Raw genomic sequence first — 20,941 nt, forward strand, 5'->3', positions numbered from 1 at the left:
GCACTTTTGCACAACGTTTTTAAAAGTTTGTTTTTACAATACTTTTAAAAATCACTTTGCAAAAGCCATGGATTCAAATAGTGGTTGAGATCGTTTTTTCGATTGCGTTGCGTTTGTCGCGATTACGGATATAACATATGCTTTTACAAGGATTACGGGTATCGTGGTCATATAATAGCGGTAGCAAAAGATATCACTATTGCTATATTACAGGTGTTATCGTTGTCGTGAACCGCTATTTAAATCTCTGACAAAAACTATATCAAACTTACCCTAAACCTTAAAATAAAGTATAAAAGATACCCGTACCTTAGCTTGTGCAACCGTAGGATGTTGAGTACTGAAGTGAATAACACAAACTACAGATAGGGTGAGCAAAATTTAATTGAAAAAACTCATTGCAATAATACCCATTGCATTACTTTCTTTATTTTAAAATGCGACTTATAAGATGAGTTCGACGTAATACGTCTTTATTTTAAGTAATATACACTAATCTGAAAAATAATTTAAAAATTAATTGAGTGATCTCAATGATTAAAATGAATATTTTTCTTTTAGATCTTCAGTTTGAATTGTACGTTTGTAGAATATATTTATTTTTTAATCACCTCAAATTATTAAAAAAATCTTGCAAAGTGATATTTTAATAAAAAAATTATATATTAAGAGGGATTTATTTAATTTTTAGGGACTAAACTAAACAGATGTAAAAATATTGAGGATAATTTTATAATTATATATTAAACTATAAGATATTTAATTTTTAAAGATTGAATATAATTATATATTAAACTATAAGATATTTAATTTTAGAGTTAATTGTATTATATGTTCCCAAGTTATAACCCTCATTTAAAATTGACCTTAAATTTTTGAATATTTCAATTTCATCTCTGTACTATGAATCTCATTCTAAATTTATCTTTAAACTTTTTAACATTTTAATTTTATCCCTAAACTATAATCATATTTCTAAACAGTTCCCCAAACTTTTGCATATTCCAATTTCATCCCCAAATTCATACCAATATATAATTAGTTTCAACCATAGTTTAACCTAAATTTTGTTTTTTAAACATATAATAATATAACTTGGCCTATCGATTTTATTAACAAGGATGCAATTAATATATGCATATAGTTTGAGATGAAATTGGAATGTACAAAAATTTTAGGGATCATTTTAGAATAAAAATCATAGTTTTGAGATGAAACTGAAATATTTAAAAGTTTGAAAACTAATTTAAAATAATAACCATAATTTAAGGGATGAAACCGAAACATTTAAAAATTTAGGAACTAATTTAAAATGAAGGTAAAAGACATGTGATAGAATTAACTGATTAAACAATTACGTCATCTAGACTGTAAACATCTAATCCTACTAATTGTCCTATCCTGGTTAACGCATAAGAGGACAAAGCCTAAAAAATTGAAAAACTAGTAGAAAAAAGTGATTAAACAGCAGCTTGCCCTCTTTACCTTTCTCTCTGGTTGAAAATTATCCTTCAGATTTCACAAAGACAATAAGCAAATCTTTGAATTTGGGGATGAAATTCAGAGACAAAAAGCAAATCTTTGAATTTCAATTATCCTTGTTTCTTTCTCTCTTCACTTCTCTCGTAACTGAAAAATACGGAGAATCAAGAGCAAATCTTCGGAGAAACCACTTTAGCGCCGCGCCCTACCTTTGAATTCGAAAGAGCGACGTGGAGGAGGAGGAGGAGGAGGAGGAAGCCGCTGCGCCGCTTCACCTTCTCATATTGATTTCAATCCCCATTTCATGGCCTTTCCTCAGCATCGCTGCGTTTTCGGTCTCTCTCTCTCTCTCTCTCTCCTTCTCTGATTTTGCTTCTTACTCTCTAGATTGTTATTTCTGTTTAATTTCTGAGAAATATTTGTGTATTAGTAACGAATAATCTCAGGATTTGATTTTCTTTAGTTGTTTAAATGATTTAAATCCGATGGTTTACTTTTTTTTTCTTTTTACAAAGTTACTGAATTTGGTATTTATTTTGTTTTTGTTTTCGTTGGCAGTTGGGAATATACCTTATGATGCTACTGAGGAACAGCTTATAGAAATCTGCAGGGAGGTTGGTCCTGTTGTTTCTTTCAGGTTTGGAATTTTCTTTTAGATTATTTCGACATTTGAAATTCAATTTCCCCTTTTAAGTTAAAAGCTTTTAGGTTTGTAACTATGCCAGAATAGAATTGGTACCGATTACTGAATGCAAAGCTTTTAAAGCAAACTGAGTTGTCTGATTGTTTCAACTGCGTAGTTGCATAATTGATAGTGATGTTGTGACTACGGACTAGTACAATGAGAATGGAATTTTGAGGATATATTCGTAGAGAATTTAAAATCTTTTGACCTTGACAGGTATGATGTGTTTTAAGTTATTTAGGAATATTGAACAAGGTTATACTCAGTATTCAGTAAACATCCGGACAGAAACATATAAATGCAGTCTAATATTTTGGGTGCCTCATTCATGAACTATGAAACGTTCCCATTATAAATCTTTGTTAACTTGATTTGAGATGAAATTGCTTTTTGGAAGATATTTTTCTATTTTAGATATATTCATATCTAGATTTTTTATGAGATCAACGGAAGGCAATTACGAGTTGATTTTGCTGAAAATGACAAAGGCTCTGATAGAGACCGAGAACAGGTGAACTATTTCTTCACATTGGCATTCATTATAATGTGATTAGATGATCATTGGTCTCGATGTCACATGCGGTGTAGGTAGCTATTTAGTAATTAGTATAGATCAATTTAATTTAAGCTATAAAAGTCCAGTTTTCTTCCATTAAAAGGGGCCTGCTCTTTAGTATGTATTATTTGATACAGTTCACGTTTCACTTATAAAGATTTTAGTTTTTCAATTCCTGTATGTTTATTAGGGAATATATTCCAATTCTTAAAAAGTGAGAAAGGAAAAAAACTGCGATGAACTTGATATCATGGGCCATTGCCTCCGCATAAATATCCATGCTGGAAGAAAGAGATTAATCATTATATCTGAGAAGGGCCTTCAGCCTAGACCATTAATACTGAAACTAGATGAAAATGAACAATCTGTGATAAAGTTATTTATACTCATGTGAATGCATGGTTGAGATGTACTTGCAAGGTTATATTTACTAAATATTTTAACAAATTTCTGGCATAGTAACTTTTAGATTTTGTCACTTGGCTTGAACCATTTTATTGGGTGGTAGGTCTACTGTAAAGCTGCATACTCACATTGACAATCTAACTCTCTGTTCTATAACCTTGGTGGTAACTGAAGCTTATTTCATTGAAACAAAAGCCCATGCCCCATATACATGCATTATCCTACTTCTTAGGATGATACTTCTTCAGTATAATGTTTTTCTTATTATTTTTTTTATATAATAGCTTAAACAGTGAACCTTGTTTTATTTCAGGGCCGTGGTGGACCTGGACTGGCAACAAATATTGGTTAGTATTTATGTTTCTTTCAGATTATTTTCTTTTGGAGGAATACAGACTGATTTTCCCCCCTTTAACCGACACATAATAGACCCTCAAAAACAAGTAGGAGGCCAAGCAGTCCAGGGTGAATCTTTTCACCTGCAGCCTATTGGTCTCCATTCAGCTATAACTGCTGCTGCTCTCGTGGCTGAAGCTCTTGGTGGTGTGCGGTCTAATCTGCAACATAATCAAAATGCTTTACCAGGTCAGTCAGCACCAGCTACTGACCCGCTAACGCTCCATCTTGCCAAAATGTCTAGGAGCCAGCTGAATGAAATTATGTCTGAACTGAAGGTATACTTTGAACAATACAAACTGTTATACAGAACCTTTCTTCTTTTTCTTTAATTAATGGTATTCTTTCAAATCTTGTTTCAACAGAAAATAGCTACACAAAATAAGGAAAGAGCTCGTGAACTACTGCTTTCAAAACCTCAGTTGCTGAAAGCTATTTTTCAGGTATTTTTCATTTTTGGTCTTTCTTTATAATAAAATATGAAGAGAGATTTATCTCAAAAAGTTGGTATCTATCTCATAAATTTCATCCAGATTCCCTTGATTAAAGATATCCTTGAAAAACTCCAAATTCCCAAAAAGAAATGAGTTTATTGTTTTAAGTTCAAACCTTTTATGTGAATACTTGATGGGTTACTTTTTACATTTTTGTTTTCATCTTAGCTATATGTCTCAAATTATCATTAATTTTGTCTTTGGGAAGGAATTTGAACAATGCTCTCTTTCGGAGAAAAAAAATGGCAGTTGTTATATGTTCAGAAACATTGTTTTCATAAGGCTGAATAAAATAATCTTTACAACAGCAATATTGTGTTTAGAATATCCAGCTGATTATTTCTGCTTCAAAATAGAGATGCAGCCACTCAAAGCAAATTTGAATGGGCTAGCAGATCGGTGGTCAAAACTTGACCATTTATCCTTCTGCCCTGATAACAATAAAAAATTTAAAAAGAACCTAATCATTCTATTGGAAATCAACTTTCTTCTGCTACTTTTTTTTTTTAAAAAAGCTTTCTTCTGCTATGGATAGCCGAAAAATCCTAATTGCCTCATCTGGCTTTTTATAAGGATTGTTGTATTTATTGTGGTGTTCTTTGTCCTTACGGAAGATTCAAACATTTGAAGATACTATTTGATAAAGTCAGATTCAGTCTTACTTCTTTGCCTTTGTTTTTCAGGCACAAGTAATGCTTGGAATGTTCACCCCCCAAATGGTTTGTTTCATTGTCTCAAAAAAAATGTTAATCGTTTATTCAGTGATTTGAAACCGTGTCACATAAAATAAAATTTTCTTTTGAGTTTTGCAGTTGAAGATGCCAAACATACGACAGCCTCTTGGTCAACATGCACAGACTCCATTACAGGATGCCCAGCATAGTCAGCAGCCAACATCACAAGCTCTCTTTCAGATGGTTCAGACTGACTTGATTCCAAAAGTACAAAGTCAAATATCTTCTGTGTCTCATAATTCTTTAGCTCGTAACCAATTTTCTGCAACCTTACAGTCGACTTTGCAGCCTCGGACACAGCTTCTACAACATTCCAGCAATCATGTTCTACCACCAGCTGCTGCACATTCTTTAGTTCCCAAACTTCCTTCTATAAACGCCTATGTTAGACCACAAATTCCAATGGAAAATTCTTCATCTTTGAACCAGCAATTGCACCTTTCATTGCCACACTCAAGACAGCTTGCAACTGCTAATTTAAGTCATGGCGGTCAGGTGGTTTTGCCAAATGCTGTCATGAAATCAGCCCCTGCACCTCATCCCTCCGTATCAGACACCAGCTTCCAGGTACAAAAGCTTCTTTCACAAACTTGGAACTAGAACGTACCACTAAAGAAATTTTAGTTTCAATTTATGTTAATTAAAAGCATGCACCTTTAGATTATGTTCTGATTTGTTCTTATATAGTTTTGTTGAGAGAATCATTAGATTTGAGAATTTGCCCAACCTTACTCTCTGGAATTCCTCCACCATTCTTTCCTTGAAACCCTTATCATCTAGCACATAATTGAACAATCAGCCCCTGCACCTCATCCCTCGTTTGTTCACATCATCAAACAACAAGGAGGGGAAGATTGCCGATTTCAGGATATCTAACTCGTCAAGTTGTTTTTGGGATATTGCCATGAGGAGAAACTTAGCCGATTGGGATTTGCTGCAATGGAATGAGCTTATGGCTTTGTTGTATAATTTCAGTCCTACGCCATTGATTGATGTTAGTCTTGTATGGACAGGAGAAGGAGATGGGTGCTTTTCAGTGAAATCTTGCCTTAAAATATTTCTTGGTAGCTTGGTCGATAGTTTTTTGTGGGAAAGAAACGTGTGGGCTGGTGTGGCTCCTCCTCCAGTTGAATCTTTTGTTTGGCAGGTGGTGCACAAGAAGGTTGTTGTCAAAGCAAAGTTAATAAAACGTGGGGTGCAAGGTATAGAAGATCCATCGTGTCCGTTTTGTGGGTTGGTTCAAGAAATGGTTTCTCACCTATTCTTTTCTTGCAAAGTGTCTTGGGGGTTATGGGCTAGCTTTTTGCATCGTTGGGAGGTTTCCTTTGCAATTCTGAAGTGCCCTGTAGCTTTATTTTCAGTTTGGGCTGATCTTGTACCTAGATCAAGTGTTTGGGGGTTCATCCTAGGAGCTGTTATGTAGTCGATTTGGGAAATGAGAAACGATATTGTTTTTAATAATGAGAAATTGGATTGTGCTCTGTTATCTTTTCTCTCGAGGTACAGAGTGGCATCATGGTTTTCTTTGAAATTTCCAAAACTGATGGTCTCTTTTGATAGCCTTGTGGGGGACCTTGCGTTAGCTAATCGTGTGGTGCGCTCTGAAAAGAGGTCTTCAAAGGTAGTTAGTTGGTCTCCACCTCCTTCCGGTTTTGTTAAAGTGAATGTAGACGGTGCTATGGAAAAGTGGTGGTTGAAGGGCAACATTGGTGGGATGATTCGAGATGAGAAAGGAGTGTTGTTGGGTTCGTTCTTTGAAAGTATTGGATCCAGACCTCCTATTATGGCAGAATTGTTGGCTGTGAAGAACGGATTGAATTTGTTTCTGGATTTGGGGATGTGAGCAAACCGAAGGCTTATTTTGGAATCCTATAGTGCGGTGGCAGTGGATTGAATAAAAAATCCTGCTAGCTCCACCCCGATGTTCCTATCCTTAGTCAAAGATATCGCAGAGATTGTGGTTGATAAAGGTGTTATTGTTCATCATGTGGTGAGAGCAGCTAATTGGGAAGCAGATAAATTCGCCAAACTAGGGATTGGTTAAGTGGAGGGGATTTATTTATGTTGCTGTTTTGTTTTCTTGGGATTAGTTGACAGCTTTGGTCATTGTATAAGTTTGTTCCTGGCTTAGTTATTTAGGAGGTAGTTTTGTGTAGGATAATAACATATGCATAATTGTAGTGCATCTTTGCACAGTGTTGACTGCTGCCAAGGGTACTTGGTGGTAGTGTGTTCTTATTGTACTTGGTTCTTATTCAATAAAATTTCTAAGGCACTCTTTTCCTCCTTCCAATGTTCGTTAAGTCTTTGTTGCATGATGGATATGAATGGGTTTTTTAATGAGGCATTCCTTGTTATCAAAAAGAATTTAGCAGTCCCAGATGTATCTTTAGGTTGTGTTTTGAATATTTAAAAAGAAAACTGTCAGTTCTAATTTTTTTTTTTTAAATTCAGTTAGTCAAATCCCACCAAGAAATATTAAGTTAAAGTTGGGTTTTAAGAAAATCTCACTTACACACATTCTCCGTTGAACACATGTTCTCTTTTTGGTTTGTTGAACATTTCGACAGATCCTTGCCCCTTCCTTTCTCCTCCCTTTCCACAGACAAACACCAGACCTCTCTCTTGTGATCTTCTTGAGCTGTAGCATTGGCTGTATCTTTTTGAAGTTGGTAGGACACTGGTTTTTTTTCTTCTAATATCCCAGCATTTCTTATTAACTTGTGTTTTTCATTTTTATACCAGCCTGGTCCCTCTAGAACACCTGGTATTGCAGAAAAATCAAATATTGTTTGGAATCCTTCAGAAGCGGTAAATCGGCCTCTGGAAAAGGCGAAATTAGATGGGGAGGAAAGCAGTTCTCCCTCATTAGGGTTGAATGTGTCCAGTGTAAGTGGATTCAAAACATCACAAACATTTGGTGTTCAGCACCTGATAAACAAGTACCTGGAACAGAAGAGGTTCAATATGCTGAAAAGCAGGTTTCTCAGGTAATGTATTATACTTGGTGATATAAAAGTTAAAAACCTCATCTACTTTACTCTTGAGTTCATTTACTCATGCAACATTTCTAAGAGTCTTAAATGGTAGAAAATTCATTCTTGGAGTTTGAATGGTAGGGATTAGATAGGTTTTGTGCAAAAGATTATATAGTTCCTTTAACTGATATATTTTCTTGATTTATTAGTTTGTTATCAGGGTCAGATGTTTGTATTGTCTTCTGATATCTATGTAATCATTTTGGAAATCAGCAGAATAATAAATATGAAATGGTGAATGAAAACTTACGCATCTCAGGCGTCTTGATAGAGAAGTGACTCTCGCCATGCTATTGATATGCTTAGAAATGGCTGGTGTGTAATTTGGATGTTGTCCTATGTTGAACTCATTGTTTTGAAGACTTAAATATGTGCTATTTTTGTTGTGTTTAATGAATATGAAAGTAAAGGATATTAAAGTTCAACCTGCTATAGAATGTTTAGTTTTTGAAGTGCTTGCTAGCATTTAATACCATCAAGTTAGGTGTTTTGTCAGGTGATCAAATGTTAACTTTATTTGTCATTTCCTATAAATGTAAATTTCTCTACATTTGTAGAAATATAGAGGTAGGTTGAGGAAATTTCTATAACCAAGTAACTATAATCATGGTGCTGGTCATTTGTTTTTGAACCAAGTCTATATTGGCCGATGTCAAACGCTTTGCTTTGCATTCATAGTTACAATGTGGGTGATTTGATGTTAATTGTGATTTTTGTTTCTCTGACAGTCACAGCTCGCACCCGATGTCGAGTCCGTCTTACTACAGCAAGTGTTAAACCTAGGGTTGTTCATTCGGTTAATTCAGTGGCCGACTGAACCGAATTACCATTAATTAAATTAATCGATTTTTTTTCTTTAACCGTTAACCGAACCGAATAAATTTCGATTAATTCGGTTAATTTTTGAATTAACCGAAAAATTTTAAAATTTTCTAATTTATATAAAAATTAAATATTTTTTAATTAAAAAAACAATTTATAATTAATTTAAATAATATATAATTATAAAATAAAAATTTTATATAAAATTTTTAATTAATTAATATTGATTTAGGTTTAAAAGTTATTTGATTTTAAATTATTAATTGGGTTTTAAATAGTTTGGGTTGAGTCCATAAGTTATATATAATATATTTAATATTTTTTAATTCAAAAAAACAATATACAATTAATTTAAATAATATATAATTATAAAATAAAAATTTTATATACATTTTTTAATTAATTAATATTGGTTTAGGTTTAAAAGTTATTGGATCTTAAATTATTAATTGAGTTTTAAATGGTTTGAGTTGAGCTTATATGTTATATATAATATATTTAATATTTAAAATTTAATTTCGGTTAATTCGATTAATTAACCAATTTCAAACCTATTTAACCGTTTACTAAATTCTAAAAATTTCTTAATCGTTAACCGATCAAACTAATTCGGTGGCCGACTGAATTAATCGAACTAATTTGATTCGATTGATTAATCGAATTAATTCGAAAATTTGAACCGTTAAACCTAACGTCAGAACAGCTGAATTCATTGCCACCTGAACAGCGCCAACATGTCATTCAACTCCAACAGGTACTTCGGCAAGATTGGATGCAGCAGCCATCATAGCACGCTTCGAATACAACAATTGTCAACAGTGTCGATCTTCCATTGATTTTTTTTAGTTTTCTGGAAGACGGAACAAAGACAGTTGTGGGTTCAACGTTCACAGCGCACGATAGCTGGTTTTTCTCTGGTTGCACGTTAGCAGGCCTAACGTTTCTGGGATCTCCGTCGTCGCTCTGGTGTGGGTTCGTCTGGTTTGCTCATCCTCTTTCACTCTCTCATCATCGTTTTCCTGTTCGGATCGAATATGTCATGGATTGGAGAAAACTGTTCGTAAGTTCGAAAGGGCACGGCTTGGATTTCTTTCCCCCAAAATCGCGTGCTGGTCCTCCGTTGGTCCAACCACCGCCGGAGGTTTTCGAAGAAGGGATTGCCGATTGGAAACTTTCATTAGTGGGACAGTTTCTTGGGCCTCCTCTGAACTATTCCACTCTGCAGAGAACAGTAGAAACTATGTGGAAGAAAGCCCTTCAAGGTAACAACGCCCAGATTAGTTTGGTAGGTAACAACGTTTACGTTTTTTCTTTTAATTCAGAAGTTGCTAGGAACTGGGTATTGGAGAATGGACTGTGGCATGTCTTTAATAAACCTCTGATCTTAAGGAAATGGGAGCCAAATATGAAAAAACTTGATTTTGACCTTACTAAAATTCCCGTTTGGATTCATCTATATAATGTGCCCTTAGAACTCTATTCAAGAGCTGGACTTAGTTATATTGCAAGTGCCATTGGAGTACCTCTCTCAATGGACACTGTTACAACATCTAGAACAAGATTAGAATATGCTAAAGTATGCATCGAAGTTGGTCTGAATGATAAAATACCAGAGTTTGTGAATGTAGTTTTAAATGATGGATCTGTTACTTCTATTCATGTTGAGATTCCATGGTTACCACCAAGATGTCAAAACTGTAGTATGTTTGGGCATAGTGATAAAAGCTGTAAAGAACAAAAACATACTACTATTACTCAAGTATGGAAAAAGAATGAAGTAACACAGAATCCTACTGTAGTAACTCCTTTAGAAGGAGGAATCGAGCTTCTACAAGAGTGTATGCTTACTAAAGATAATGGAACAAAGGAGCTTAACCCTACGGAAATTAGTAATGAAGATGGAAATAATAATGTTCAATCTGACCACGTTGATGCTACTGGAAATGATGTTACTGAAATTTGTTACAAAATAACCTTTTATAAATGAAAGTACCGTTAACCCTGAACCTCCTGTTATTAAAAAGGGTAAAGGTAGGCCTCCTAAAGAAAATGCAAAACCTGTCCTGACTGGTTCAAGGAACAGATTTAAAATCCTAACTGCAGCAGATAATCCATCTTCTTCTTCTATGGAAGCTCATCTTATGAAACGAGCTGCATCTTCTGGAGTTGCTGCCCTTGTAAATGAACTGAAATCAAAGAAAAAGGATAGAATGGACAAAGTTAAAAATGTTGAAATGAGTAGTACTGTGACTACCACCTCCTCTTCTCCTCAATGATTGTAGGTTTTTGGAACATTAGAGGACTTAATAGTCCTCTTAAGCAAGTAGGTGTGTTGAAGAGAGCTAATCTAAACAAAATTGATGTTTTATGCATTTTGGAAACTAGAGTAAAATCCAGCAATTCGACTGCAATTCTTGACAGCAAATTTGAAAACTGGAATTCATGTACTAACTATGATTTTGCTGAGAATGGAAGGATTTGGCTCCTTTGGAAAAAAGGTCTGGATTTCTCTGTTATCCATGTTTCCGATCAATGTATCTCTCTCAAAGGTTATTACCTTAGTGTCCCCCTGATCATTACTGATGTCTATGGCAGTAATGATGGGATTATAAGAAAACTTTGGAAGCATCTTTCTGACTTGGGCAGACTGTATGGTAACATTCCTTGGATCCTGGGAGGAGACTTTAATGTCATCCCTAACTCCAACAACCAAGGCTGTCTACCAATTAGATACCTAGGTGTTCCTCTGGTTTCTAGAAAACTCTCGGATAAAGATTGTGTGGCACTCATAGATAATATCAGGGACCGTCTTCACAAATGGTCGAGAAAACACTTAAGCTATGCTGTTAGACTAGAGCTAATCAAAACTATTCTGCTTAGCATCACAAATTTCTGGTGCAAGCAGTTAATCCTTCCCTAATCTGTCCTTAATAGAATTGAACAATTATGCGCACAGCTTTTTTGGAAAGGTTCGGACAAGGTAGCAACTGGTGCAAGAGTGAGTTGGGATAAGCTTTGTCTTTTAAAATCAGAAGGGGGCTTAGGCCTCAAAGATATTAAAGCTTGGAACAAAGCATGTATGATGCATTTGATCAGGAAAGTACTTGAGGGTGAAGGTTCATTATGGATTGCCTGGATTAAAAACTATATTATTAAAAATTTAGATTTTTGGAACATGGACATTGGAATGAACACAAGCTGGAACTTTCGATGCTTAGTTAGTATGAGACTTCAAGCTTCCACTGTTCTTTCTTCGGGAGCTAACACGATAAAAGACATTTGGCTTCAAATTCGTCATAGTAATGATAAAGTCACTTGGCACAAGTTAATATGGTTTCCACTTCATATCCCTAAGTTTAGTATTATTACTTGGATGGTATTTTTAAATAGACTTCCAACTAAAAACAGGTTGATTCGAATGGGGTTTGAAATCGATGATAAATGTGTGATTTGCAATGACTCTCAGGAACTAGAGATCATTTATTTCTTCACTGTGCTTTGACTAGTTCATTATGGGATGTTGTTTTGAATCTCAATGGATTTCGAAGAGGATCATGTTCGTGGGATAATCATTTATCTTGGGCTTGTGCAACTTGGAAAGGTAATTATTTGCTTACTATTATCATGAAGCTAGCTTGGACTACTTTTACTTGCACTATATGGGAGGAGAGGAACAAACGATTATTTAAAGGCTACTCAAGATTTTTTGAAGATATGTTTCATGCTATTAAAGAAACTGTTGCTGTCAAACTACGGAGTATAAACATTAATAGGAATGATAGTACTAATATCACTCTTTGTATCCAATGAGGTATAGATTAGTGATGCTTTGTTTTGTTATCGATTTTGATGCAAGTTTTTGATCCTTTGTAAGAACTTACTATTTTTGGAGCAGTTATCTGTACATTGAATAATAAAATTTAATTGATTTATCAAAAAAAAAAAGAAAAGAAAAAAAAGACAGCTATGGGTTCTCATTGAAATCCACAATGTTTGTAAAATATAATATATTCTAGATACTGTAGCAAATCACATCAATTTCATATTTATGAGCTTGTTTCGAGAATACGTGAAAGAGAGAAAATGAAAATTTTGTCTAATATTCTCATTGTGTCTGACATTTGAGTACTTGTTACCGTTGATGGCGTACTATTTAATCTTTTTGTAGCCTAGAAGGGTAAGCTTACTGGATTCTCCAAATCTGGTATACATTCTTGGATTATTTTGGATTTCTGTTATTGTAGAATAAAATGTTCTACGCTCTGTTATTTCAAGCGATCCAAAGAATATGTCCGATTTGATCTACAGTGTTTGGAAGCTCGTTTTACCATTATATGGTAAAAATATTTTAAAAATGCATTTTTAATTAAATATTGTATAGTGATTAAAGACTGCTCTAAGTGAGATTTTATGGTAAAAAAAAATTACATCAACGTCTATTTAGTGACAAATTTCAAATTACTCAAATAGATGAAAAAAAAAAAAGATTTTTCTTGGGTGATGAAAATGAAAAATGATGATGTTTTAGCAAGGGAAATTACCTAAATATCAATGAAGAATTCTAGAAGCACGAGAATAATTGAGAAGAGTGGGTCGTAAAAAGTGAATAAAGGATGAGTCATCCTAATCACAAACATCCGTGATTCTGTCGACTTCATCAAACAACACTGTCCTTTCATCAGTCGGTCATCACAGCCATTATCTCTTTCTCTCATCCTCCCACCCAAAAATGACTGATTCTCCGATCAGATTTGGGATCATCGGCTTGCGCCGACATAGCCCGCAAAGTCTCCCGAGCCATAGCACTTGCACCCAACGCCACTCTCTCTGCCGTCGCCAGCCGCTCCATCGACAAAGCCGCCAATTTCGCCAAGGACAATGGTTTCCCACCTGAAGCCAAGATCTACGGCTCCTACGAGTCCCTTTTGGACGACCACGACATCGACGCTGTCTACATGCCCTTGCCCACTAGCCTACACCTCAAATGGGCTGTGTTGACTGCTCAGAAGAAGAAGCATTTGCTGACGGAGAAGCTCGTGGCCTTGCATGTGGCCGAGTTTGATGAGATTATAAAGGCTCGTGAGGAAAATGGGGTTCAGATTATGGATGGAACCATGTGGGTGCATCACCCCAGGACCCAGAAAATGAAGGAGTTTTTGGAAGATAAGGAGCGGTTTGGTCAGCTTAAAACGGTAAACTTTTTCCTTAGGTTTCGCCTCATTCATTCTCAATGAATTTTCTTTCCTAATTACAAAGAAGATTATAACTTTGCCGATATATTGTTAAAATGAGTTGGGGTTTTTGCATGTGTATGTTAGTAATTAAGTTTACTCATAATCATAGTAGTACTAAACTGCTGTCGCGGTGCTGCCATGTAGAGGTAATGGATGTTATGGACTTTATGACTTGATTTGTTTTCTAAAAATTATTATATATCTAAATTGCGGATCCAGTATTGTGGTGTGTTGCGGTCACCTTGATAAATATTATGTTGCGACCGCAATTTAATACTCTGCTCGTAATATAATCTAGTTCTCTTTTGTAACGGCCTATGCTTCATCATAAGATATTTTAAATGATCATTCCATGTCAATGATCATTCCGTTACGTTATGTTGATTTTCTCAGGTAAACAGTTTCTTGTCATTCCTCACAGATCCTGACTTTCTCAAGAACGACATCCGTGTGAAGCCCGATCTAGATGCTCTTGGTGCACTCGGTGACGAGGGGTGGTACTGCATCCAGTCAATCCTGTGGGCAGCAGACTACGAGCTGCCGAAAACTGCAACAGCCTTGCGAGGTGCTGTTCTTAATGAAGCAGGGGTGATAGTAGAGTGTGGGGCTTCACTGCTTTGGGAAGATGGCAAAACCGCAACCTTCCACTGCTCTTACAAAATTTGACAATGAACATCACCGCTATCGGAACATACGGAACGTTGCATCTCACCGATTTCATCGTTCCTTACCAAGAGCACGAGGCCTCTTATATGGCATCGGTGAAACCCGGATTCAACGACCTCATGACGGGATGGACGCCGTGTCCTAGCGAACATACGGTGACCGCGGATCTATCTCAGGAGGTGTGCATGGTGAGAGAGTTTGCTAAATTGGTTCAAGATATTAAAAAGAAGGGTGCAAAGCCAGAAAAAAAGTGGCCTACAATTAGCAGAAAGACACAGCTGGTGTTGGATGCTGTCAAGGCATCCATCGAGAAAGGGTTTGAGCCTGTTGAAATTGTTAATTAATGTGTTAATTTAAAAAAAAAATTAGCTTACCCTATTTCCATATGTAATGGGATAAGGGAAGGTATAATAGTAGGCAGTCCCCAACGCTAGGTTGAGAGCAACTTTCGTGAGAGACATCCGGCAGTCAGAATTATGAATTGTCCACCGTGAGACTCGATCCAACGACCACAAGATTAAGAGCCTTACGCTCTTACCAACGGAGCTGAACGGATAATTCTAATGTGTTAATTTGATCCTTTTATTTTAATCTAGTTTGTATAATAAACCGGACGACCTGCCGGGTTGGTCTTATTTAATTTGATCGTTTTATTACCTAAAAAAGCACTGCTTAGGATGTTTTGAAACCTTAAAATTCCCCTTGCATCTGCCTCCAAAAACGGAATTACATTTTAATTTTATTCTAAACTATACCTTTATACTAATCACGTTAATAAAATCGTACGTTCGATTATATTATCATATGTCCGAGAGAAAACCAAAATTTTAATTTAGTTTATTGTTTATAAAATTGTTAGGTCAGATTATATTATTATATGTCTAATTTTTTTTAATTTAAGTTAAATTGTGGTTGAAATTAATTATTTGTTTGAAAGTTTAATGATCAATTTATAAAGAGAATCTTAGTTTAGAGATGAAATTAGACTGTTTAAAAGTTTAAAGACTAAATTAAAATAACAATCATAGTATATGGATGAAATTAAAATATTTAAAAGTTTAAGGATTAATTTAAAATAAAGGTTATAGTTGGGGGAATATGATGCATTTACTTATTATTTTATTTAATATTAATCCAATTTAGTCCTGAAATTGTAAAGTTTACCAAAATTATGAGCAATAATGAGTTCCTACCTATTAGTTGAGTGTGAAATTAGAATTTTTCAAATAATAATAATAATAATAATAATAATAATAATAATAATAATTTGAATGAATGGAGATTTAAACTTAAGATCAATGTATACTTTTTTTTAATATCCGAATTAATAGATTCAAGTCGATGAATCAGAACTCTTGACACAAATTGTTAAGACTATTTGACTGCGACTTGCCTTAGTACTTGATTTATTTTACATTTTTACCCTATGGGTTTATCTAATCGCCACAATTAATATTAATTAAATTGTACGAGAAAATTCAATTAACCGGTGTCACGGACATCTTTCGGGTGGACCTGAAATTGGGCTTCGACTTAAATAGAATGGATTGGAGTCGCCTTCGATTACTTTAAAAAATATTTGGGTGGATCGGACACCATCTTATCTAATCTGCGTTTTACCATAACTGTGTCGGGTTCGAGAGTCGATTACAGTCAAGGAAGGATTAGCACCATTGTACTGCCCTTTCGATACCAATTAATTTGTCGGTTGTTTTAATTGCGAAAAATTAAAAATTTAAAAACCCGATTCGAATTACTTACCTTTGATCGGTTGAAATTCTTCTAAAAAGAGTTGAAAATGTTAGATAAAAATTATTTAAATAAATCAAAGAAAAAACAAAAGGAAAAAAATAAATCAAAAGGAAAAATTAAAATAAAAAAAATAAAAAAATAAAATGAAATAAAAATATATTAATTAAATCAAAAGAAAGGAGAGAAATGCAAAAAAAAAAAACATAATAAAAGAATGAATCAAAAGGAGAAAAGAATAAAGAATAAAAAAAAGGAAAATAAATAAAACAACGAATTAAAACAAAACACAAAAAATATAAAAAATTTAAAATAATATATATATATATATATATAAATAGTAAAATAATTGTTGAAAACATTTTGATATTTCGATATAACAAATTAAGTTAAATGAATTTTAAGATTTTTTCAAAAAGATTTTCTAAGTATATTCGATATAATTATTCGAATATCAAAATATTACTTCAAATCTTTCAAATGTCATTTTTAATCCTTACTCAAGTGTAAAATTAAGTTTTAATCTTAAAATAATTTCAGAATGATTTTACAAAATATTTCGAACCATTTCAAAGCCAAAAATTCCAAATTGCTCAGAGGGAACCAATTCCCCCCAAGGGGGTATCGATTCCCCCCTGAATGGTTTTGCTCCGAGAAATTCCAGTATGCTCGGAGGGAACCAATTCACCCCTGGGGGTATCGATTCCCCCCACTGTTCAACGGTCGAATATTTAAATTTTACACTTAGGGAACCGATTCCCCATGAGGGGGTACCGATTCCCCCACGCTCCAAGCAGAAATATTAATTGTTTTCACACTTAAACGGCTCCAATAACTTCATTAATGATCCCCAACGTTTAGAAGTGATTCAAGGTGTATTTAAACAAGCTTAGAAGCCATTGATCAATAACAAGAAACAATAAGCAACTAGAATCAAGAGAGAATCAAAGAGAAAACATCAAACCTCAAGTTTGTACATTTCAAGCCTATTTTTCATTCAATATTCATTTTGCTTTCAAGAACACTACTTGTACTCAATTGTATTCATTCTTGAGTGTTCTTTTCTTTGTTCTAGAATTGTGCAAACAATCTACCTTGTGAGGATTTCCTTGTAAGTTTGCAAATTTGTAATCTTCTCTTTGGGAAAAAGTGTTCTCAAGAATTGGTGTATATTCTTGAGGGTGTTGTAAGGTTATCTCTTTGGCCTCAAAAGAAAGAACAAATTAGCGAATTTGTTGGAAAATCCTTAGTGTGGATAACTAAGGTAGTGGACGTAGACTTTGATTGAGAAAGTCGAACCACTCTAAATCGATGTGCAATTACTTTCAATTTTCTGCAAAAGCTTCTACAAAATTTTTAATTGCCAATTCACCACCTCTTGGCCGATTCCGTCAACCGATTAACTCAATAATAATAAAAAGAAAAAAAGGAAAAAATAATAAAAAACTTAATACCTAACCCCCTAATCATATCACGTGAGAGACTTTGTGTATGGAAAAAAGAATAATGGGGCCCTATCACATGATGAAAGTTAGGTAATATGTATATATATAATATAGAAAAAGGCGGAAAAAAGTAATAAGAAACATATATAAGAAACATTATTAAAAAAATATAATAATAAAAAATTAGAAAGAAAAAGAAAGAAAAAAATAAATTAAAAGTAAAAATAAACACTAAAAAATAAAAAAAATCAAGCAAAATAATGGAATTAAGTGAAATAAAATAAAAAGAAAAAAATATAAAAAGAAAACGAAAAAATAATTGAAAAATAAATTATATATATATATATATATAAAAGCAATATTAATTAAATAAAAGAATAAAATATAAAAAATGACTAAATTAAAATAACAATAAAATAAAAGGTAAAATTAAAAGAAAATCAAGGTAAAAACCCCCGAAATTAAGGGTCAAAATAGATCTTTAAAACATGCGGGGGATCAAAAATGAAATTACCCTTTTTTATTCAAAAAAACACGCGGATCCTTAGGCTTCAGGTCGGGTCGACGTGCGGGTCAATAACGAGTTAACAAGTTGCTATAAAAGTTAAAAATCATAAACATATTTTCATTTCTCCCCTTCCTCCATTTCGATCAAAATAGAAACCCGCAAATCCTCTGGGTGTTCTTCATGTTTTTCGTGAAATGAAGAACACTCAACAACAACAACAACAACAACAAAACCCTATTCCCATATGTAATGAGGTAAGGGGGAGGTATGGTAGTAGGTTGCCCCCAACGCCAGGTTGAGAGCAGCTTCCGTGGAAGACCTCCGACAGTCAGAAAATTAAAAATATAGATAAAATACAGTGTATGTATAAATAAATAAATAAATACATAGTTGAACAGTCTTCATATACAGTCATCATATGTACGTCTGTAATGGTAAGTAATCCCTGCAAATAAATCCCTGCGTAAAAATCTTTGCATATAGACAAAAACGTAAGACCCAACTAAATTTAAAAGAGGAAACATGAAGAGAATGATAAACAGAAGTCAACGATAGCAAGCTACGAGAAGGAATAAAGCCAAATGGGTTAAAACCTAAACTAAGGCAACACTGCTCCGCTACCCTAGTTCTAAGCCTTCATAAATTCGATGACAGAAACGTATAAAAAGTAGAAGTCATGGAAATTAATACAAAGGCATTAAAAGAAGACAGAGATGATACACCATATGGATGTGACCCGCACTACTCGGCTACCCTGGTCTTAAGTCTCCATACTTTCCTATCACTGGTCATTTCATCGGTAAGGGCTAAATCCATCAAATCAGATCTTTAATTCTGAGTAAAGCACTCGATTTGTTGAGAGTCTAACGTTTACTCTTTGCTGACGTTGGCTTGATTTCCTTGTGCTGAACGATTCAGGAAAGGTGGTGTTAGCACCGTGAAAATCGAAGGGGCTCTTCATGGTTGTTGCAGTACTGTTTGAGAAAAGGCTAGGGTTTGCAAACCTTACTGGCTTGGGTTTGAGCCTGACTAGATCCGATTCGAAGTCGGGTTGCTCCTTGGGCTATTGGGTCACGTGTAATGGGGTTTGGGCATGAAAAATAAAAGATAACATATATTATTACTTTAAAAAATAAAAATATAATATATAATATATATCTAAGGACAAAAATTAGTGTCCACATTTGCCCCTCTTTGTCTTTTTTCATAGAACGGAAAATAGGACAAAGATAAAAGGACAAAGATAAAAGGACACAATTTTTCGTTCGGTGGAGTTAAAAATTGACTCTTGATATTTCAATTAAGAATAACTCCCTATCGAATTGAGTTGAGGATGTCTCATCCACCGCGAAGTCGAGTCCATCTTGAAATGATATGGAATTAAAGGCATAGTTCGAAATTTGAATTGGAATGTGGCTCATCATTGCCAAATTGTAGTCAACTTCGGTATTCTTCTCGGTTTAAAGACCTTGGTTTGAAAATTTGACTGGAAAATAGTTCCTTGATGTGTCATCGAGCTGAATAGAATCGAACTCGACAGCTTTTGTTGACAGATAGCTTTTCTTGACTTAAGCTATGTTGTTGGAAAATGGTTTCTTGTCACTAAAGCACAGTTAACCCATGTATTCTTCTCAACTTAAAGACCTTGGTTTAAACTTTAGCCGGAAAGTAGTCGATACTTCATCAAGCTGAGTGGAATCGAACTTGAAAGTTTTCATTGATCGATAGCTTTTCTCGACTTAAGTTATGCTGTGAATTTGACTTGCCCTTGAGCTGAATGTAATCGAACTCGAATGTATTTATTGACATATAACCCTTCTCGCCTTGAGCTATTTTGTAAATTTGATATGCTTTTGAGCTGAGTGTAATCGAACTCGAAGGTATTTGTTGACAGATAACCATTCTTGCCTTGAGCTATGTTGTAAATTTGATGTTCCTTTTAGCTGAGTGTAATCAAACTCGAAGGTCTTTTGTTGACAGATAACCCTTCTCGCGTTGAGTTATGTTGTAAATTGGATGTGCCTTTGAGCTGAGTGTAATCGAACTAGAAGGTCTTTTGTTGGAAGATAACCCTTCTCGCCTTGAGCTATGCTAAAAATAATGTGCCTTTGAGCTGAGTGTAATCAAACTTAAATGTCTTTTGTTGGCATATAGCCCTTCTTGCCTTGAGCTATGTTGCAAATGATGTGCCTTTGAGCTGAGTGTAATCGAACCCGAAGGTCTTTTGTCAGCAGATATCCCTTCTCGCCTTGAGCTATGCTGCAAATAATGTGCCTTTGAGCTGAGTATAATCAAACTCGAAGGTATTTTTTTGGCAGATAACCCTTCTTACCTTGAGTTATGCTGCAAATAACGTGCCTTTGAGCTGAGTGTAATCAAACTTGAAGGTCTTTTTTTGGCAGATAACCCTTATTGCCTTGAGTTATGATGCAAATGATGTGTCTTTGAGTTGAGTATAATCAAGCTCTAAGGTCTTTTGTTGGCAGATAACCCTTCTTGCCTTGAGCTATGCTGCAAATGATGTGCCTTTGAGCTGAGTGTAATCGAACTCGAAGGTCTTTTGTTGGCAGATAGCCCTTATTGCCTTGAGTTATGCTGTAAATGATGTGCCTTTGAGCTGAGTGTAATCGAACTCGAAGGTCTTTTGTTGGCATATATTCGTTCTTTCCTTGAGCTATGTTGCAAATGATGTGCCTTTGAGCTGAGTGTAATCAAACTCGAAGGTCT

General features: G+C 34.6%; 2 pseudogenes; both read left to right on the forward strand.

Annotated features, from left to right (window-relative positions):
- The first annotated feature begins 1,786 nt into the window (after positions 1-1,786).
- Positions 1,787-8,623, forward strand: LOC120154343 (annotated as a pseudogene).
- Positions 8,624-13,341: 4,718 nt separating this feature from the next.
- LOC120154369 lies at positions 13,342-14,963 on the forward strand (annotated as a pseudogene).
- The last annotated feature ends 5,978 nt before the right edge of the window (positions 14,964-20,941 follow it).

Source organism: Hibiscus syriacus, unplaced genomic scaffold, assembly GCF_006381635.1.
Source record: "Hibiscus syriacus cultivar Baekdansim isolate YM2019G1 unplaced genomic scaffold, ASM638163v2 tig00111128_pilon, whole genome shotgun sequence".
NCBI lineage: Eukaryota > Viridiplantae > Streptophyta > Magnoliopsida > Malvales > Malvaceae > Hibiscus > Hibiscus syriacus.